This window comes from Musca domestica, unplaced genomic scaffold (assembly GCF_030504385.1).
Source record: "Musca domestica strain aabys unplaced genomic scaffold, Musca_domestica.polishedcontigs.V.1.1 66, whole genome shotgun sequence".
NCBI classification, from domain to species: Eukaryota; Metazoa; Arthropoda; class Insecta; order Diptera; family Muscidae; genus Musca; species Musca domestica.
The window spans coordinates 3448887-3472698 of record NW_026712376.1 but is presented as its reverse complement, the minus strand read 5'-3'; the positions used below and the strand labels follow the sequence as shown (position 1 = coordinate 3472698).

The following is a 23812-nucleotide window of genomic DNA, read 5'->3' as shown; positions in this document are numbered from 1 at the left end:
CGGTTCAGATATAGCTATAGCTCCCATATATATTGTTCATCCGATTTTCTTTTTTTGTCCTCCGCAGTCGTAATATGCACTATGTAACAACAATATTTGGGGAAATATATCAAATACAGCTCAGAAATATCTTAGCCAAATTTTATAGAGATCGGTACCGATTTGGATATAGCTCCCATATATAACTTCGTCCGATTTACCTTTGATTGAGCACCAAACGTCTAATATTTGCCAAAATTGGATAAAATTTGGCACTTGGCACTTAGCTCCCATATATACTGTTCATCCGATTTGTCATATTTGTCACCCACAGCCGTAATATGCACTCCAACGACTGCATACCCACGATATTCAGGGACATATATCAAATACAGCTCAGAAATATCTTAGCCAAATTTTATCGAGATCGGTACCGATTTGGATATAGCTCCCATATATATTTTTATCCGATTTCAAGTTAATTTTGCACCAAATGGGCAATACAAGTCCGAATTTAAAAGTGCAAATGCTTCGGCATATTTAGTCCTTTGAACTTTAAATTATAATTATAATTATAATCATAGCGTGTATCATTGAATTCTCCCATAAAAACTTTTAATTGTTATGCGCAGCTCTACTAAATTAGCAAAGTTGTGTAGGGTATCATAAAGTCGGCCCGGCCGACTTTAACTCTTTCTTTACTGGTTTTGACTTAGGATGTAGTATCCATTGCAAACTTCAAATACCAAATTTGAAAAGATTCCGGTAAACAATGTCGCTAAAATCATCAAAATACCGAATATCGAAGACGTGGACCTGCACAGATAATGTTCTGTCTTAGGCTGTAGTATCCATTACGAACATCAAATGCCAAATTTGAAACAATTCCGGTGAATAATGTCGGCAAAATCATCAAAATACCAAATATCGAGAGGTACCGTTATATGGGGGCTATATGATAACTTGGACCTACATGGCCCATTTACGAATTTATACAAAATATACATGTGTGCAAAATTTTAGCGTTCTATCTCAATTTGTTCGAAAGATAGCGTGATTACAACAGACAGAAAGAAGGACAGACAGACGGACATGGCTAAATCGTCTTAAAATTTTACGCTGATCAAGAATATATATACTTTGTTGGGTCTGACATGAGTATTTCGAGGAGTTACAAACGGAGTGGTCCATTCTACCCTCTGTCCTAGTCTCTAACTTTATGCCAGATTTCGTGTCCTTTGGTTTCTATTTGTGACATTTATAAGGTTGCAAAATCAGGAACATTTTTAGTTGTTGGCCCATTTAAACACCTAAATATATTGCGGACATCTTTGAAGACAATATGCCTTGCAATTCTGAGCCTAATCTTACCCTTGTGACAAATTTTCGTTGAGGATCGGACGATAATTGCAATCTGTGTATGTAATAACCCCAACCTGTGTTGTAAGGTGAAAAAATATTACAAAATATGCCTTTCAATATTATAAGTAAAGAAATCGCATGCGACAAAAAATATGAAAAAATAAACAATTAACACAAAATACTAAAATATCTATATCAACATCATTTTTGGCATCTTTTTAAGCGATTTTCTTAGATTTTAAACTTTTATGCCAAGAGGTCATTCTGAATTGACTAAATTTGTCAAAATCGGTCCAGCCATTCTTGAGATATAAACATTCCAGGTAACTTTTCCTTCCTTTGTACATATACATTGTATATATTTCGCTATATATATCGGATATATTTACTATCGGTACTTCGTAACGGTCAGAATTGACCTGTACGTTTATTTGTGTTTTCGCCGGGAATAAAAATATTCGCGGTTTAATGGAAAATTTGACTTTTGTTCATCACAAATGTTATGGTCTATTTCACCCAATTAAATATTATCCGAAGACCATCAAAATAGGAAGGTTTCTGCCCAGCCCTAAGTTCTAGCCCCATGTTAACTTCAGCGCCGATTAGTCTATAATTGCGACCTGCAGAGCAACTGCAAAATCAGGAAATTTTTCAGTTTTTGGTCCTTAAATATTATGGGATCATCTCCAAAAGCAATAGGCTTCTATTCTGGCCCTAGCCCCACGTCCATTCTAAATTTCGTGAAGATCCGTCCATAATTGCGACCTGTAGAGTGATTACAAATTAACATGGACAGACGGACGAGAGGACATACGTAGCTACTTAGCTTGGCGAGATTGGAAGATCCATATATATTTTCCTATATGGGAAATCAATATTTCGAGGTGTTACATAATTTTTGGACCAATCGAACTTATAATAGCCCCAACACATAGTGTTGTAGGGTATAAACATTCGAATTATAATTGGAATACTCTGAATAAAACTGAAATATATCGAACAAGTAAGCAAAGGCTACAGTCGAGCGGGGCCGACCGTTGAATACCCTACAACACTATAATAAACCATACAGTTTATATAGGCGAAATACTCGACAGAATTCCACAAGATATTGTGACAAATAATAAAAGAAAACCATCAGGTTTCGTTCTCTAATTTTCGAATAATAGCAACTTAAACTAATTTGCTCATTTCCAATTTATTGGTAGATGTTGCACGTAAATGGTCTTCCTAGATCTGGAACCAATATTTCCCAAAGACCTATAACCTCTCAGAAGTGGCAAAAGATTAACATTTATTATTGGTTTTTGACTGAAACGCATCTATATGAGATACAGACATTCTTCAACGAAATAGTCAGAAGTGCGTCTTTCCTGTATTTGTGAATTCTCCAAAAAGTCACTGGAATGGACATTTTCGTATTTTGTCTACAAAAGTTGGCAAACTATTTCGCACATTGAATATTTTTGGATGGCCATCCGAAACTGCTTGGCTTTTGCATTGTGCGGTAACCCCCATTCAAATGTGCGTGAGGATCGGGCGATAATTACGACCTGTCGACAATTTTGCAGTTTTTTGGTCCATTTCAACACCTAAATATATGGCGATCATCTCCAAAAAGAGTAGGCTTCTATTCTAACCCTCATCTTATCCCCATGCAAAATTTCGTAAGGATCGGGCCATAAATGAGATCTGTATATGATATCCTGATATCCTAACTACTTAGTTTTGTTAGCTGTAGAAATATTACCAAATGTTTAATTCAAAATGAAAATATGCCAAAAATATGACAAAATTGAAAAAATATGAGAAAATTTTACAAAATCTATATTTTCATCTATTTTTATGCGATTTTTTTAGACTTTTTTCTTTCCTGCCAAGAGGCCATTCTGAATTAATGAGAACTGTCGAAATCAGTTCAGCCGTTCTCGACATATAAGAGATCTTTCAAGCATATCTTCTTTGATAGACATATATATCGCTCATATTTTGCTATATATCCGATTTGTTGGATGTTAACATCAATGTAAAGGTCAGAAGTAACCTTGTCATGGCTTCGTGATTTCGCCGGGATTTAAAATATTCGCGGTTTAATGAAAAATTTTGATTTTTTCAACACAAAAGATATGGTCTATTTTACCCGCTACATATTATCCGATGACCACCCAAATTAGTAGGCTTCTTCCCCGCCCTAAACTCTATCTACATGCGAAATTTCGCGTCGATTGGTCTATAATTACGACCTGTATAGCTACTGCAAAATCCGACATTTTTTCAGTATTTGGTCCATTTCAACCCCTAAACATTTGGCGATCATCTCCAAAAGAAATAGGGTTCTATTCTGGTCCAAGCCCCACCTACATTGTAAATTTCGTTAAGATCGGGCCATAATTGCGACCTGTAGAGTGATTACAAATTAACATGGACAGACGGACAGACGGACGGACGGACAGATCGACTCAGCTCGGCGAGCTAGGAAGATCCATATATACTTTCCTATGTGGGAAACCAATATTTCGAGGTGTTACATAATTTTTGGCCCAATCAAACTTATAATACCCCCAACACATAGTGTTGTAGGGTATAATAACAAATGGAATTTTCGAATTATAAATAAAATGTTAATAATTACATCAAAAATAATTTGAGTTGCGACAGAAAGGGTGTAAAATGACAGCCACATACCTTCTGAATGATAAAGATAATAACATGGCCTATATAAGGTCGACCAGGAAGCGAATTGGTAAAAAATACAGCTCTGTCTCTTCGTTTTAATGTCAATTTTTTGTTTTTTTTTTAGGTTTTAGGCCATGAATAATAAGTTCAATACTGTCATCATAGTTATGTTCGGGGGGACCGAAGTTTCGATGCCTTCAACAATTTGTGTGTATTGCCATATATTGTTATATAGTCTAAATCTAAAATCTATCTAAATCAACCCAAAATTAGATATTAGTGCTGATTTAGGGTTGAGATTTGTTTTTGAAAATTCGTAATACACGAAGGGGTTGTGCTTCGGTTTTATTAATTTCGTACCAAATGCCAAGCGTGCAGTAAAATGCAATCTTTTAAAGTTGAGTGGCATTTCTGTTGCAATTAAAGAAATCGAGGTAGCAACGTACTTCCCCGTAATAATCGTATTCTCTATTAAATTGTTGTGTAGTTTTTTTTATTTTTAGCATAATACCATTGAAAGGCGTTGTGGGTCAACGTTTCTTAGTAAATCGATTTAAATATAATTTGTCAAAATTTAGCTTTACAAATGGTGGAGGGTATTCAAAGTTCGACCCAGCTTTTTTACTTGTTCATCCTGTAATAATTGAAAAGAAAAATAAATTTTGTCGCACAGTGTTATTTTCTTTGAACATTTTGACATTTGTGGAGGAAATCAATATAACCACAGTACATATGTTGCTGTATATGAACATACATAAACACATTATTATATTTTTACTCGTAGTGTTTTCTTTGCATTGTCTTCGCCATTACTCGTTATAGAATTCGTAGGATGTCTGTGTGTGGGTGTGTGTGTGCAGAATGGTATAGCGTTGTTATTTCCCAAGCTTAAGAGCTGCAAAAAAGTCTTCTATGGTTACTTGACGTATGTGCTACATACAGGCACACATACATCCATATGTATGTAGGTATGTTCATTTCAGATAGTTGCTGTTGGTAATATTCATTGTGTGGTGGCAATGGAGTGGTGATAGCTTTGTTTGCCGTTGGCCATGTTTTAATGCAGCAACGGTGACATCTATTTGAAAGGCAAACAAAAAAGGTCCCCACCATAGACAACGACCAACACGTGTTTATTTTAATGCTTGTGAATGAAAGTGTTGCAATGAACGTAAAGGGCTATTGGGCAAATTGCGGAATGAGAAACGTCTATGTGTTTGTTAAGATCACATGAGAATATGGAACTGTGTGTTTGAGACTTTGTGTGTGTGACGGCCTTATCATACATCAATACTTGTGGGGTTTGTTTTTTTTTTTTGCTCTATGAAATTCTCAAAGGAAACAAAATAATCATTACGGTGTTTATGCAATCACAGAAAGTAAACGGAAGCTCATATACATGAATCAGAAATAAGGGGTAAAAACGCTGCGCCAGTTATTGACAATCATTAACTGAAAGGTGTAAATGTCACGCTTGTATTTTACAAGGTGTACCTAGGACGGGCCCTATACCATCAAGTAACAGCTTAATTGTAAGCCATACATAAACGATATATTAGGCAACTAAGTATTTGCAAACTATTTTTAGATATTATCTTTTTGGTATTACTAGTTTAAACAGAACGCGCACGTTTCGAGTTTTGTTTCACTGTCAAACATCTTCAGTGTTGTCTATAATTTAATCATGATTCGTCTTACAAACGAACAACGCTTGCAAATTATTCAATTCTATTATCAAACAAGTAAGCAAAGGCTACAGTCGAGCGGGGCCGACCGTTGAATACCCTACAACACACTGGTCACTGGAATGGACATTTTCGTATTTTGGCAAACTCCTTCACACATTGAAAATTTTTGGATGGCCATCCAAAACTGCTTGGCTTTTGCAATGTCCGGTAACCCCCATTCAAATGTTCGTGAGGATCGGGCGATAATTACGACCTGCTGACAATTTTACAGTTTTTTGTTCATTTCAACCCCTAAATATATGGCGATCATCTCCAAAAAGAGTAGGCTTCTATTCAGACCCTCATCTTATCCCCATGCAAAATTTCGTAAGGATCGGGCCATAAATGAGATCTGTATATGATATCCTGATATCCGAACTACTTAGTTTTGTTAGCTGTAGAAATATTACCAAATGTTTAATTCAAAATGAAAATATGCCAAAAATATGTCAAAATTGAAAAAATATGAGAAAATATTACAAAATCAATATTTTCATCTTTAGAGAGATATTTTTATGCGATTTTTTAGACGTTTTTTCTTTCCTGCCCAGAGGCCATTCTGAATTAATGAGAACTGCCGCAATCAGTTCAGCCGTTCTCGACATATATGAGACCTTTCAAGCATATCTTCTTTGATAGACATCGAATATCGCACATATTTTGCTACATTTCCGATTTGTTGGATCTTAACATCAATGTAAAGATCAGAAGTAACCTTGTCATGGCTTTGTGATTCCGCCGGGATTTAAAATATTCGCGGTTTAATGAAAAATTTTGAATTCTTTCAACACAAAAGACATGGTATATTTTACCCGCTAAATATTATCCGATGACCACCCAAATTGGTAGGCTTCTTCCCCGCCCTAAACTCTAGCTACACGCGAAATTCCGCGTCGATTGGTCTATAATTGCAACCTGTATAGCTGCAAAATCCGACATTTTTCAGTATTTGGTCCATTTCAACACCTAAACATTTGGCGATCATCTCCAAAAGAAATAGGCTTATATTCTGACCCTAACCCCACCTTCGTGCAAAATTTCGTTAGGATCGGGCCATAATTGCGACCTGTAGCGTAGATCGACTCAGCTCGGCGAGATAGGAAGATCCATATATACGTTCCTATATGGGAAACCAATATTTCGAGGTGTTACATAAATTCTGGCCAAATCAAACTTATAATACCCCCAACACATAGTGTTGTAGGGTATAAATACGAAATCGAGAAAAATGTTGTACCTAATTGCTCCTCTTTTCAAATAACCATCATAGATTTGGAACCATTATTTTCCAAAAATAAAAAAAAAAAAAAAAATAAGATCTCTGAAAAAGCATTAATAGTTGACGTAGCAGTTGTTCCTTCTACGCTCTTTAGGAAAGAACTAAGATTTCAAATCCAAAAATGTGTTCTCTTCTTTCAAGAGTGTTCGATTCGGGTCCCCTAATTGGTTTACATATCATATAGCAGTACCTCCCGAACAGTTTCCAAACCAAATCAACTGAACCCAACATTTTGGGTTCTGCAAAGGTCTGTTCATTCCTTGTGAAAAATGTTCGATTTGGGTCCACGTTAACGGTATCTCCTGATTTTCGGTATTATTGAGGATTCTGCACAATAAATAAAGTATTGGTTTCGTTATTTGGGTTATTATGCACTCAATCATATGGCTAGAAAGGGTATATATCATTGAATAGGGCCAAAACGTGCCTCATCGGAAAAAACGGTTTTAGACCCCAAGTCTCTTTGTACCAAATCCGTTTCGGGATATTTGGAGTCGATTTAGCAATGTCCGTCCGTATGGCTGTCTTGCTGGCTGGAGCACACGATAACTCTTGATGGTAGTATCTGGTTTGGTCCAAACTTGGTACATCGTAATATTATTATAAACCTTAGATCAAGTTCGGAGATGGGCAACATCGGTTCACCCCTTCTGGTACCTCCCCCAGAGAAAATTCGAAATTTCCAAAAAACTATGTTACTGCACAGTAAGATAAGAGATATGCCGATTTGGCTCCAACTTTGCAAATCCTTATATTTTTATCAGATCTAGGTCAAATGGACAATATCGGTGCACTCCATCAAAAAAGGGTAAAAAATTTGAATAATTATAACTTTTATAAAATGTGATTGTAAGAGTCCGATTGTCTTCAAATTACACTGCTAGGCTAAAGTTAGCATAAATAAATTATTAATCAAATTTCCGTTAACCCTAACATGAACCGAAACAACTGTCTTTACTTTTCCGTCTCAAGAAATACATTTCTGAACAAACCGCTGGAGCACGACTAGGTATTCCAGCCCAAGGGGAGAAATTCTGCCGTCATAGGTGGGAGATTCCAAATACAGGTTATAACCTGATTTCAATGAATTTTTACGTTGCAGTCACATATTTTGTATTATATATTTGAGTTTTAGTAATTGGATGCAAAATATGGTCCGCATGGGTCCACATTTTGATATGACCCTCACATGAAGGTAACCCCGATTTAATCTATTTTGGGGGTCTTGGTCTCACTTTCCAATTGAGTTGGCTTTTTGTTTGGAATTACGTTTCTCAGAGAGTAGAACACCTACTAGTTGAAATATTATTTGAATATTTAAGACTACCCCTCATATGAGGTTCCTCCTTATTTTAGTAATATCGAGGATGTTGACAAAATTTTCGAATCGATTCGGCTAAAAATGCATATTCTGGTTTCATTGGTAGTGAACAGTGCTTCCCACTAAATATTTTCAATATAGGTGTATTGTATATACGTATAGTCTCAGTTCCCAACCGATATTGCCTTGGAGTGATTGTATTAGGTCATTACAACAAAACTCGAAATGGCTTTTGATCTTTCATGTCAATATTTTATTGTTTGGCCCCTAAAAATTCAGCGACAACTTTTGCAGCCAATATTATAAATACTTTATTATGATACTGGCTGCAACAATGTGCTTGGGTTTTAAATAGGCTCCTTTTGAATTTTTGCTCAGTTTGTCAGAATCTGCTCTAATTTAAAGATATCCACAGAAAACACTTATTTTTTAGTTATTATAAATTTTAATTTAATAATATAAAAAATGAAAGACAAATGTTTTGAAATCCGACTTCTATTTAACAACCACGTATACAATACAAAACAATATACAATAAAGCAATTGTTTCATTTCTGTCTACCACTATTTACAGACGAAATTATGCCGAAAAACAATCGTTATGTTTAAAAGAAACAAAGAATACCAGCCAGTACAAACAAACAAATACGCTGAACTTTATAAACTTTTATTTATGATTTTACAATTGTTTTCGAATTGCTTTTACGCCTACGTAACACAGACAACTTTTGTTCTTTAAAAGCTTCTCAATTCTCTTGTCTCTTTGAACCACCGATCTAATGTGAATTTTCTTGAACTATTAGTTATTCACCTGGAAAAAAAATATATATTCTTGATCAGAGTAACATTTTAAGACGATTTAGCGATGTCCATCTGTCTGTGTGTGTATGTGTCTGTCCATCTGTCTTTTGCAACCACGCTATATTTCGAACGAATTGAGCACACGTGTGTATTTTCCCAGTGGGTTAAATTCGTAAATGGGTCATGTCGGTCCACTTTTTCGTATATCCCCCATATAACGATACCTCCCTATATTCGGTATTTTTATTTGATTGATTTTAGAAATATTATTTAAATTTCGTATTAGAAGTTCGTAATGGGTAATACAGTCTATGGCCAAAAATTTCGTATGCAGGTCCACGTCTTCGTATAGCCCCCATATAATGTTTTTTATTTAAGCGGTATTTTTGGGAATTTGTTGAAATTTTTCAAGTTCCGTTCAAATGCTGGAGGGTATTAAAAGTTCGCTCCGGCTAAAGTTTCTTTTTTTAAAGTATACATCGAAAGAGGAGAAGGGTGAAGGCAAGTTTCCCCTCTTCGTCAATTTTTGAAACTTTCTGATCAAGATTTTTTGCAATCCATATGCTTTACGTACATAATGTCTTCGATAATTTTACAGTTCATCAAAATTACAGATTATTGCATTATATACCAAAAAGAATTTGCATCAATGTGGCAAAAAATGCAAATAAAATTCTTAATTTTTTAATAAATTTTTCCTCGATCTGTTTTTTGTGCTGATTAATGAAAGAGACTTAAAAATCATTTTAGACAGAAAGTATCACAAGGAGAAGTTTTCTAGACAAAATTTTACTGAAAATCTTCGAAAAAGAAATATGAACTCCAAGCTTTTTAAGGCCTTTAACCACCTTCGAAAACATACAAAGGTACATCACGATTTTAAGATATATTTCGCAACATTAATATAGAGCTTCAGAAGCTTATAGAGAGCTTTGCATTACATCAAGAATCATTGGTTAACAAAATGGGTAATGTCGGTCCACTTCTTGGTATAGCCCATATATAAGGATAAACTCCGATTTCTAGTGTTTTGTACGTTTTAATACTATTTTCTGTACAATTTAATCAAAATGTTGGTATTTTGAGCTCTTAATAGATATAAATATATATTTTGACTTTCGTTATGATTCCGATGGAGTCCATTTTGTATCTGATATAAATAATACAACGTGCCATATTTGGACAATATCGATTGCTTCCTTCAGTTTATATGATATATGTGATATACATTGGAAAATGCTGAAATGTGAGGACCGATGTATTTCGTTTCATCTAATACTAATAAAACATTTAAATCTGTAAAAGTTAAGTGCAATTGAACATTTATTTCCAATCTTAGAAGAATAATAGTTAATCAATATTTTCACCCTAGAAATATATTGAAACTATTTGTGGGATCTTGTGTGAAATTTGAAGACAATCGGATGTTTATTTCGTACTTTATGATCCTTTGGTTTCTCAAAATTTTGACATTTTGTGGGTGAAGTAGCAGAAGATGTGAGCCGATATGTTCTATCCATACACCAGACATTGTATATATACAATTAATGGCATGTGTGAAATTAGAAGAGTAACTGATGGCTACTTTGCATTTTATGAGAGATATTACCATTCAAATTTTTGACCGGGAGTGGGGGAGGTACTAGGAAGAGTGGCCCTATGTATTCCATATTCACACCAGATTGTGTTGAGAATGTTGAACCATTGTGGGGGAGGTACCAGAAGTAGGTGTCTGTTCTATCCGTTCTTCATACCAGATATTGTGTTGGCAGATATATTGGGATGTTCGAAATTTGAAAACAACAAGACCCTTTCTTCACATTTTATAAAAGTTATAATTACTCAAAATTTTGACCACTTGTTAGGGAGGTACTTGGGCCGATTCAAAATCGGACAATTCTTTCTCTTTCAATGAAGCAAAATATTTTGGGAGAGATACCAGAAGGATTAATCCGAGGTTGCCCATCTCCGAACTCGATTTAAATTTGGTAATAATATTGCGAGGCACTAAGCTTGGACTAAATAACTCCGTTAGAGAGTTTGTTGCAAAATAGACATAGAGTCTAAACCGTTATTCCGTATCGAATGATATATACCCCTTGTAGCCGTATGACTAAGGATATAACAAATACTTCATCAAAATCAAAAAAAAAAAAAATGTTTAACTGTACCCTCAGCCATATGGCTACGGAGGATATATGTCATTTGATATGTCCAAAACGTGTCTCATGGACATTTGGAGTCGATATCCGATTTGAACCCAAACATAGTAATATTTTTATCAAACTTAGATCGAGTTGGGACCTGGTACCTACCCCACAAACTGTCAATATTTTTTATCAGTGCTAGGTAACGAATAGACAATATCGGCCTCACCCACAAAGGGTCAATATTTTGAATAATTATAACTCTCATAAAATGCAATGTAAGCATCAGATTATCTTAAAATTACAAATCCCAATGTTTTCACTAACTTGGACCAATATATATATGACATAAATATTAAGACGTGCCAGGTTTAGACTATGTTGGTAAATTTCTTCACTTTATATGAGACTAGCTGAACCCGGTGCGCTTCGCTACCACTTTTCATTTTATATACATTCAAAATTTTATGAACGAATATATGTTGACGTAAAAAAATAAAATAAATTCAAAAATTTAAAAAAATTGTTTTAATAAATAAACAAATAGCTTGGTCTTCCAACGCGTGAAAATGACAGGAACCATGAGAAAAGCAGGAACATGCCAAATTTTGTCCGCATATACGGATTCGGATTTTCGGATTTATTAATTTCATAGCAAATGCCAAGCGTGCAGGAAACTGCGATCTTTGGAAGTTGAGTGGCATTTCTGTTGCAATTAGAGAATTCGAGATAGATATATACTTCCCGTAATAATCGTACCGTCAATTAAGTTGGTGTGTATTTTTTTACTGTTAGCCTAATACCATTGCAAAGGCGTTGTGGGTATCATATCCCAATCTGAACCAATTTCAATATAATTTGACAAAATTTACTTTTACACCAAATTCCGTCACACCGTCCATATTTCATTGAAATTGGTATGTAAAATACGTGATATCGACCGAAAATATATATGGGAGCTATTTGGGAGGTACTTCCAATTCTGATGCTATATCTCCAGTTCCCAATGGAATTTCGAAAATGTATATAGCCTTTATTACTTTCAGGCTATGTTGTAGTATACTTGGAAAAAAATCTGATCAGCGGTTTTCGTGTCCATAAATTACAAACATACAAACATTTTCACACATCATCTAATACAGACAAAAATATTGGAGTGGGCAAAATTACAAGAAAATCGAATATTTATATCCAATCGCAATCGAAATCATAAATTCCGGATTCTTATTTCAAATTTTATGATCGCTTGGTTATTCACAGTTTTGACCCGTTGTGAGGGAGCTACCAGAAGGAGTGGATCGATATATTCCAACTTTACACCAGACCTTGGATTAATGAAAATATTATGATGTGTGTCATTTGAAGACAATCGGACTCTTACATCTCAATTTAAAAGAGGTAAAATTGTTCAAAATGTTGACCCATTGTTGGTGAGGTATATGATGAAGTGGACCGACATTGTCCATTTTCGTACCTGGATTTGGTCTAAAGAGACCTAGGGTCTAAAACCGTTAATTCGATAAGGTACGTTTTGGCCGTATCAAATGATATATACCCTCTATAAATTATTTTTTTTTTACTAGTTCTATGCATGAAAAATATACTTCTCATCTGTGCATTGAAGCCCGTTTAGTTGGCATTTAATGTCAGATAATGGGGATATAGCGGAATATATACGAGAAGCTAAAGTCTCCTTTGAAGGCACATATGTAGGTTAATGGTCATGAAGGTGTGCGCGGACTATTGGTTAAAGTCAGGATAACACTTATCCTAGACAACCAATGTATGTTTAAAGATTCAAATGGATCAAAGATTCACATATGTATGTAAAATAATACAAGACCACGTCATCGTTATATGGGAATGTTTTCTCCCGCCAAAATTCGTAGTATTCCATTAAAAACTATTAAGGTTTTTAGAACTGTGAACGCAATAATAGCTCCATCCGTAAATTAAATTGAAAATTCTATAGGACGTTACGATATTTGTAAGATCATGGCATATTTTACTTCTCTAATGTTTTTAACAAAGATATGGAGTTTCATACCTTTCACCTTTTTTGTCTGTCGAAAATGTGTTTGATTGTCGAAAATACAGTCAGAACTTAATCATCTCAGAATCCTGAGTCCACCCACGTAGTGTTGCAAGGTAACAAAGAATTTAGTGTGTTAAATTTACTGCCAATTTTCCAATTAATTATAATCCCAGTGAGTTGTTTATGTGTTCGAAGCATTTATGTATACATAAGTATATAGATATATATACGAATATACCTGATTCACAAATTAAAAAGTAACGTGTAGAAATTCATGATTAATAAGCAGCACGTTTTTTTTATTTTTTTTTTTTTTTTGCTAAACATTCATAATTAATTTAATTTGATGAAATAAACTGTTCGCACATAACCTCATGCTCTAAATGTTTAATGTACTTATTTTACTGTAAATATGAACAAATTATTGTTTTCGCTTCGCTATTTGCAGGGCACTTTACACACCACTGAGTTCGGCAAAGTTCAATACATATTTACTGATTTATTTCGACAATGGCTTTTGGATGGATTTTGTTTTTGCATTTCTATTGAAAATGTTTGTTTTTCCCTACACTTGTGCTGTGCACATACAAATGTACTTCCATACAATGTTACGACATTCGATGGTCACTGCTGCGTCTCTTCATTTGTTTACATTGAAATTCGGACATAAATATATATTTGTTTTTAGCCAGTAAAACGCACTCATTACGTGAGTAATTTTAAAAAAAAGTTCGATTAAAACGAAATGATTTTGATAATATCACCTTTTTTCAAAGAAATCACTACTGTCGCACCTTAATATTAACGCAAAACTAAAAATTGATATTTTCGGAATATTTTCCTTAGCCACCGCTAAACAAACACAATTTTCACTGTTGATTCTTTTATTCAGATTTGATCTAAAAATATCCCCGTTGATTAGTCGACTCTATGGAAGTGGAAATATTTTTAAATGCTGTATGTTGGTGTTTTCGTTGCTGGTGAAGGGAGAGTGGTGGGGGAAGGAAGCGTCAGTGCACACACTTTCTAAACTTTTTTGCGTTCTCTCTTTCTCTCAATCATACACATATTGTACAGTGGTTCCGAACGATAGGAAAACTAGTGGTTTTGCTGCACAGGAATGGAAGCATTTTAAGGGTGAAGTCCAAAATAAAATTGAACATTAATGGATACATAGAATTGCAATAATATCATAACATTGATGAATCTCGGATAAATGGTTAAATAAACACACAAATCAGAAGAAACGGAAATTAGTTAAAATATGACTATTTTTTAGAAGCCGTAAGTTTTGAAATTAGCCGAAATCCTCTGTGCATTAGTTTATTATTTTTACAATTTCTTTTTTGCATTTTAAGTGAAGAACTTCAAGATATTATCCACTTTTAAGTAACTAGACTACCATTCAATTCAATCTCAATATTAAAGATCCGTCTCTAATTGCTAGAGGTTATTATGAATGTACATAGATGGACAGTGAGAACGTGTTGATTCATCCCAATGTTTACAGGGTGAGATAAAACAACTGCAACAAAGTCAACTTCCATGATTTTTACATTTTTTTAAATTTCATTGAATGGAAGCAAAAATAGCATCAATTTTTTTAATAAGTTTAGATTAGTTCGAATTGGTCACCTTTGGCCTTCAAACGGCCAATGTAACCGTAACATACTGTCCCAATGTTGTTCTGCGGTATTTTGACCTATTCCCGGTGAAGCACTTGCTTGAAGTGATCGACACTTTTGTACTTTTTAGTGCCAAACTTGCTTTCCAAAATCTCCAGACACAATAGTCCAACGGATTGGTATCCGGAGATTTTGGTGGCTATTGTGCGCTGGAAATAAAGCCAGAAACTTCATTTTGTAACCATTCTTGGGTGGGGCGTGCTGAGTGCGGTGGTGCTGAGTCCTGTTGGAATGTCCAAGGTCTGCGGCCAAAATGTTTGCGTGCCCAAGGCTTTAACACACACTCCAGAATATTTTCGGGATAATATTCGGCATTTATTCTGATGCCACGGTCGAATGATACGAGCTGAGAGCGGCTGTTATGGCGGCCCATACCATCACCATGGCCGCCGCTAGTTTTCTAGTGTCTGGTGGCCAACCGAAGGTGCACATTTTTTAGCTGACTTCTTTTGCAGGTAAACACGATTATTTTGTTTGTTTACAAACTGCTGGACAACGAATGTTTTTCACCACTTTCAGCCAAGCGAAGCAACTCTTTAGCTCTTTTGAGTCTATTTCATTCTGTTGCGGTGTAAGTTCTTGCACTCGTTGGAATTTCAATTTTTCAATATTTGCCGAATGGAATAAATCGATATGTTCAGCTCACGAGCCATTTTCGGCCATGCGATGCGGATTTCGATCAAGTCGTTTCTTTACTTTTCGAAATATTTCTGCTGATGTTGCTGTATTCTTCCTTCCATTTCTTTGACGTTGGGCTACGCTGCCAGTATCACGGTAAGGAGCGATGATACGAGACACAAAAGATTTATTCACGTTTAAACGCTGGAGTGCTCTAGCGATAGCCAGTTGTGGTTTTCCAGCCAAATATAAAGAAATCTCACTGTAACGCTTGAATTTCATCACGAATAACATTTTTTCTGGAAAATTCTCACCAAAATGCTATTGTACGTTTGTAAACAATGTAATGAGCTGTCACTGCGATAATTTTTAACAGCTTGCGGACGAGTTGTTAAGAAATGACAGCAGTCTGAAGTTGGTTGCAGTCTTTTCATCTCACCCTGTACATGTACGTGTTTGGTGCATAACATACATGAAATCTCCCGAAATTTATATATCGGAGCTACACCTAAACCTCAACTGATTTCAACATAATTCTGCAAGGTTTTTGGGTAGAAGATTTCGTCTCTCTGTCCGAATTTTATTGGAATCGGACATACATAACATGTTGGGTGCATCAAATATGTAAAATCGGCCGAAAATATGTATTTATTTTTGTTCCAAATTTAGTCAATCATGCCGAATTTCATTGGGATCGGGTATACGAATCGTGTTTGGTGTATCAAATATATGAAATCGGCCGAAAATATATATGGGAGCTATATTCAAATCTGATCCGATTTTAATATAATTTGACTAATTTATTTTCTGATCAAAATCGCGTCACACAATACAAATTTAGTTGGAATCGAACATACATATCGTGTTTGGTGCATATATCTAAATCTGAGCAGATTTTAATATAATTTGCAAATTTAGGCGATGTTGTAGTGTACTTGGAAATTTTCAGGAAGATCTGTTAAGCGGTTTTCGAGTCCATAAATTACAAACATACATTTTCCTCTTTTTATAGATATAGCATAAGTTTATGACAAGAGTTCTCTATTAAGGAACTACCTCATGTGTAGATTCCCTGTAAACAATGTATAACATTTGGTTACTTCTGACACGAAGTGCTAGTAGTCCCACCAGACCTAATACGTACAAATATATTAGAAAGTATCGCTAATATGTTTCAATCCACTGTGCAGTAAAATCTTCAAATGTCACAAGGTATTTTGGGAAATTTCTAAAATTGGGTGATACCACATGAGCGAGATGAGTTTTATTGAGTCTCTTTGGCATGAGAGTGAAACCTATTTTATTCTCTCCACAATTTTGTTTGATTTTCACAAAATATTTTGATTTTTAATTTCCAACAAAAAAATGAAATTGGCTAATATTCCAACACACACACACGTACGCATTTCAATATCATTGCCTCTATAGGTGGAAAGTGGGTGTCGAATTGGAACGAACATACATGCATACATATGTTTGTATATATGTATTAATTGCTTCACTTTGCTATGTGTGTCATAAATATGTGGTGGCTGCACACGTCATAGGATAGTGAGACAAAAAAATAAAATATTCACTCACGAATTTCTGTTCAGTTCTATTCGATTCAATTTCGATGTGTGTAATCTGTGTGTGTGCTGCTGCTTTTGTTGTTGTCATCGTCGTCGCAGTCGTATCCATTGATTTGATAATGAGAAAGATAATTGTTTGCTGTCTATGTACATCACTTAGGGTTGGACTCTTCATGGTCTGTTAATAACCATTGATGTTGTGGCCAAGAGCCACAAAAATCAATTGTGTTACGAATGGGACCAATTAATTTATATTTATCTGTATGACAAATGTATGACCACCAGTCTCAATGAATTATTTATCGAGAAATAATTAAGGAACACAAAGTAGAGTACTATTTGCATAGGATGAGATCGTATTAAGCGAACATATGAATTATGAATGTCATTATAATGTGGCTCTGTACAAACAAGTTTTTTTTATAGGAATCTTCAAATTGAATTAACTGACCTGAGATTATTGTTGGGGCTTCCTGATCTTAATACCCATATTTTTTATGCAATGCATTGTGAAAAAATATTTAATAATTGTCTAAAATCGTATTAATATTTTTCACGGATTGAGCTTTGCCTCGCATTTTTGGCCCTATGTTTTTCACATTATCGCTTGTCATTGGGTAAAATTATTGGAATCTGCACAGTTTGGGGAAAATTAGAAACAAGTTTGAACTTAATCGTGAACTCAAACAGTTCTAATATTGGTAAACTTTTTATTGAGAGTAATTATTGTTCAAAGTTTGAATATTCTTGGAATGATTGGAAAAAAATGGCGGGATTTAAGTGTAACCCACAAAAAAAAAAAAAAAAAAAAAAAAAACAGGTATAAAAGCAGTAAGTTCGGCCGGGCCGAACTTTGAATTCCCTCCACCATTTGGAACGAATTAGAAACTTTTCAAAAAAATCAAATCCATTAAAAATTCTGTTAAAATCTTTAAAATACCAATATTGTGGACCTATATAGACAATTCTCTCTCAGGAGGTAAAGTACTCACAAGGGACTCCTTGTGTGGAATTTCGATATCTTGGACCGATATAGCCCATCTTCAAATGGGAATGACGAACTTAATATACCCTCCATACTATGTATGGTGGAGGGTATAAAAAAGAGGAAAATCTCAGTAGAAATGAATAGTAAAGATTGCACGGCAACGTAACCCAAGTAGAGTGGAAAGTTCGCCCTATTCCATATTTTTTGAAATTTTGGGATTAAGATTCATTGGAATCTTTGCCATTGTATATCCACCACCACAGTATGGAGGGTATATTAAGTTTGTTATTCCGTTTGTAACACCTCGAAATATAAATTTAGACCCCACATAGTAAATATATACAGGCTGAGATGAAAAAACTGCAACCAACTTCAGACTGATGTAATTTCTAAGCCACTCGTGCGACAGCTCTTAAAATTATTGCAGTGACAGCTCATTATATTGATTACAAGAAAAAAAAGTTATTCGTGATGGAATTCAAGAGTGATAATGTGATTTCTTTATATTTGGCTGAAAACATCAAGTGGCTATCGTTAGAGTACTCCAGCATTTAAATCTGATAAAATCTTTTGTGTCTCGTACCATCGCTCGTTACCGTGGTACTGATAGCGTAGCCCGACGACAAGGAAGTGGACGGAAGAAAACAGCAACCCGCGTCGCAGTGGCAGAAAAATGGCTCGTTAGCAGAACATATCGCAATATTCCATTCGGCAAATATTGAAAAATGAGTTCGGGGTAAAGCCTTCCAAAAAGTGCAAGAACTTACACCGCAACAGAGTAGACTCCAAAGAGTTAAAGAGTTGCTTCGCTTGGCCGAAAGTGGTGAACTGTCGAATTTAGTTTTCTCCCATGAGAAAACATTCGTTGTCCACCACTTTGTAAAAAGCAAAATGATCGTGCTTACTTGCCAAAAAGGTCAGCTGAAAATGTGCACCTTCGTTTGGCCACCAGAATTCAAGAATGGTTACAAAATGTGGTTTCTCGCTTCATTTCCAGCGCACAATGACCACAAAAATCTCCGTATACCGGATACTAAACCGTTGGCAAGCCCTTCGCCTGGAATGGGCCAAAAAAATACCGCAGAGCAACATTCGGACAGTATGTGACGGTTTCATTGGCCGTTTGTAATAATTCGTGCCAAAGGTGACCAATTCGACAGACAAATCTTAACTTAGTCTAAAATTTGATGCTATTTCCGGCATTTTTTGCTTTCATGCAATAAAATTTAAAAAAAAAATGTAAAAATTATTGGGTTTGACTTTGTTGCAGGTATTTCATCCCACCCTGTATATATCTTTTTGATCAGCATAAAATGCTATGTCGAATCTTTCTAGTTTCCGAACTTTTATATGTGAAGTAGGTTGATCAAATTTTCCTCGTAGGTCCAGGACTTTTGGTATTGAAAATTGTCTATATAGGTCCAAGTTTTGGTATAGCCTCCACAAAACTGTACCGACAGATTTAAGGTGTTTTGGGTGTTTTGGTCACAAATTTAACCCGAATTTGCTGTAAATTGAGAGTATATGTTACCATTACGTATGAAACATCCTTGACTAGAACTGTCAGAATTTATCTAAGTTTTGATATAATCCCCATATAACTGTCCTTCCACATATTCGGCATTTGTGATATTCGGTTCCTAATGGAATCCTATACAATCCTACAATCCTATGACAGAAAATTGCTCAAAGAGGTCCTACGTCTTTTATATATAGTCCCCATATAATGAAACCCCTGTGCCGGAAAATTACCTATGCAGATCCACGTCTTCGTTGGCCCCAATGTAAAAGTAATTCCTTATATTCGATATTTTTATGATTTAGCAGTAGATTAATTTTTTGAAAATTCCTTCTAAATGTTGGAAGGTATTAACAGGTTGGTCCTGATTTACCTCTGGGAATGTCCAACACCGAGTACGCGAACAAAAAATTTTCTAAATATATATTTTTTTTTTAGATTTTCTCCTTTGGGTTTGTTTAACTGATTAAAATCGGGTTATACGGGTGCAGAGAACCATATCTCTGGCCTTAGGAGAGATAATAGTACTCATTGCAGTATTTTAGACAAGTAAGAGTGTCAGCTATAAATTAACATCAATTTCGTAGTCCCCCATAGTGGGCTCTTATTTTTGGTGGGTCTTATGAAAAAAATGCGGGCCCAAAAATCGATAATTTGACTATAACTTCCGAACCACAACAATTCATTGTTGGATAGATTCCATTATTGTCAAGCTTTCCAATGATATCTAAATTAGTAAGTGGATCCGGGTGTAACCAGGATCTTGAAGCGGGAATTTCGGGTCAAAAATTTGGGGTTCCGTTTCCCGTTTAGGTTTTGAATCATACCTACTTATTCGCCATATGTTTAATATTCGCCAAATAGGATGTATTTCGGTACGTCCGACCTAATTCAGTTTTTGTAATAATGGGTTAAAATGTGGATATAGCTACCATATACATTAGTTTCATCCGGTTTCTTGTCGTAATATGTACTCCAAAACAATGATATTTGGTACTAGATATCAGATACAGCCTCTGTCAAATGTTATTGAGATTGTTTCAAATAGCTTGCAAATATAAATGGAAGCTATACCCAAACCTCAACCGATTTCAATATAAGTTGGTCGTTTTTTGTACCAAAATTCGTCACTCTGTCTGAAATTCATTGGAATTGGACATACATATCCTGTTTTGGAGCATCAAATATGTGAAATCGGCTGAAAATATTTATGGGAGCTATATCCAAATCTTAAACGATTTCAATATAGTTTGCAAAAGTTATTTGTTTTTTGCAAATTCTGCCACACATTCTGATTTTCATTGAATATATATGGGAGCTATACCCACATCTCAACTGATTCCAATATAATTTTACAAATTTTTTTCTTTAATAGAATAATTAATAATAGGATTTATTAATATCCTACTATCAGACCTAGATGAGAAATATGTCGGAGGGGGGTGAATGGCACCGTAATAAATTTATGAGGGAATTGCGGTTTTTTAGAGTTTATATGCAAAACCAGACAAATTTAATCCGATACAAAACTGCTTAACGATATAAAAATAATATGAATTTATATCACATACCAAACATAATTTCTACTTTTTAACGTCGAATTTTAGGCTAATCTGTAAAACTGAACAGGAAAATGTCGTTTTAATTGCGTCAGCGTTTTGGTTACAATAATTGGACACATGGAACTCCAGACACTCTGAATGTGTTCAAAACCTTCTGGCAAATAAATCTTAATTTCTTCACGTCTAAGTATTTCTAAAGTATCGCCACTTTTACCAATCAAATCTCTTTGGTAATTCATATTTTCCACTTTTTCATTCATTTTACATAGGTATCTTATATATTTTTTCCATATTTTATTCCAAGAAATTAAATACATCTATGGAAAAGTTTACAAATGTTTTTCATTCACGAGATGGTATTTTTGGTCAAATAATTTGGTTGCCATAGTTTTTTTTTTTCTCAATTTCAATATTGCGCGGACCTTTCAAAGCTGCAACAAACCACCCTCTTGTCATACACACAAAGTATTTGATGCTGAGCTAAAAAAAAGTTCAACATATTTTGTATTAGAATTGGTGCTCAATACATTTACTACAGCTCGGCTTGTTGGAGGGTTGTGAAACACATAATCTATTTTTTTCTCGTTTTTGAAGCAGGGTTCGCATATATTTGTAAAATACTTGTTGGAAATGCTTTCAAATACACACACATAAATATAAATGTAGATCCACATAGTGTTCCAGGGGGACAAAAATCACAAAAGTGGACTTATGTATATCTTTTCGTTTCTATTTTAGAGAGAACTATTGCCAATAAACCACCCAGAAAAATTGGCTAACATAGAGTTCATGGCTTGTCTCCTTGTCCCCTATATATGAAGGGAATATGTGCATAAAATGTCTATAGTCGTGCGGGGCCGAACACTACAATATGTTTGAAGTCCCCTTATATCCAAATCCATTTTGGAAGATTTCGTTTATGAATAATGTCAAACAGCCCTGCCAAGAGGTTGCCCTTATTTGTTTGACCCGGAGAATTTGGCCAATACTTACGAACTCCGTAGTTTTGTTAAGTATTCAAAACAATTTCACACGAAAGTTGGGGTCCATTTTATAGCTAAATATAATCCAATGGTCATCCAAAATTTAGACTTCTTCCCTGTCTTTAACTCTCTTCTGATGCAAAATTCCGTGTCGATTAGTTTATAATTGCATAATTAGTAAATGTTGCACCTCTACATGTACATTTTAAGAACAATAGGCTTTAATTCTGACCCCAACCCTACCCCCATATAAAATTTCGTGAGGATCGGACGATAATTGCGATATGCATATAATATCCTCAAAACGTAGCATTGGGGGGTGTAAAAATTTAGAAAATTTACAATTCAAAATTTTAAGTTAAATTGAAAAAATTGCATGCTATAAAAAATGTGGCAAAAATTGAAAAATTCGACAAAAGATATTCACTTTTTTATTGGCATATTTTTCCGCGTTTTTTGTTAGATTTTATCTAACAGAGATTTTATCTGGCCAGAGACCATTCCGAATTGATGGGAATTGTGAAAATCGGCCCTGCGGTTCTTGAGTTATAAGCAGAATAAATAAGATCAATTCTTTTACATATATATTGTACCGCGGTTTAGTGAAAATTTTCCTATTTTTTTCTATTTTACCCGTTCATTATCCGATGGTCGCTTAAATTGGTAGGTTTCTGCCCACTCCTAAACTCTAACTCCATGTACATTTTCGCGTTGATTGGTTCGTAATTGTGGCCTATAGAGCAACTGCATTATACATTTTTGTATTACCAATGAAAATTATGTGTTTACCGCTAATTTAAAGGGTTACCATTCTTTGTCCAAATATCCCTTAATACATCATTTTTTGGGGGAAGTGTCACAGGAAGAAATGTACAAGATCAAATTTCAGTGTGAGCCTATGAATAAAAGAAATTTGTGTTCTTAATAAGTACAATGAAAATAAGTAAAAAAGCCAAAACCATTTGGAACGAACTTGAAAAACTTCAACGAATTTCGAAAAATATCATGTAAATGATGACCTCCTGTTGTACCCATTAAGATATTCAAAGACGAAATTTAAAAAAAATTGGGCGAATAATGTAGCTTAATCGAAATACCGAATAAAGGGAGGTACCGTTATATGCAGGCTATCCGAAGACGTGGAGATTCATAGGGATTTTTTTTACATAAGCTGTAGTACCCATTACATACTTTGAATACGATAAATTTGGGTAAATAATGTCGCTAAATCATCAAAATACAGAATATCTATAGGTACCATTATATGGGGGCTATACGAAGATGTGGACCGGCACACAAAAAATATTTAGGCAGAGGCTTTAGTACCAATTACAAAATTCGAATACGAAATTGAAAGCTAAAATCATCAATATACCGAATATCGGGAGGTACCATCATATCGGGGCTATACGAAAACGTGGACCGACATGGCCCATTCACGAACTTATCTTGCCTACTGGCAAAATACCTACCTTTTTAGCCTTCTATCTCAATTTGTTCGAAAGATAGCGTGATTACAACAGAGAGACAGACGGTCATCGCTAAATCGTCTTAGATTT

General features: G+C 34.9%; 1 protein-coding gene across 1 annotated transcript in view; it reads right to left on the bottom strand.

Annotated features, from left to right (window-relative positions):
• Nucleotides 1-14249, bottom strand: part of LOC131805914 (uncharacterized) — a 225227-nt gene extending 210978 nt beyond the window's left edge. Inside the window, exon 1 of the mRNA XM_059129699.1 lies at nucleotides 14092-14249. The gene's annotated coding sequence lies outside the window, so the exon portion shown is untranslated. The remainder of the gene's footprint in view (nucleotides 1-14091) is intronic.
• Nucleotides 14250-23812: the final 9563 nt, after the last annotated feature.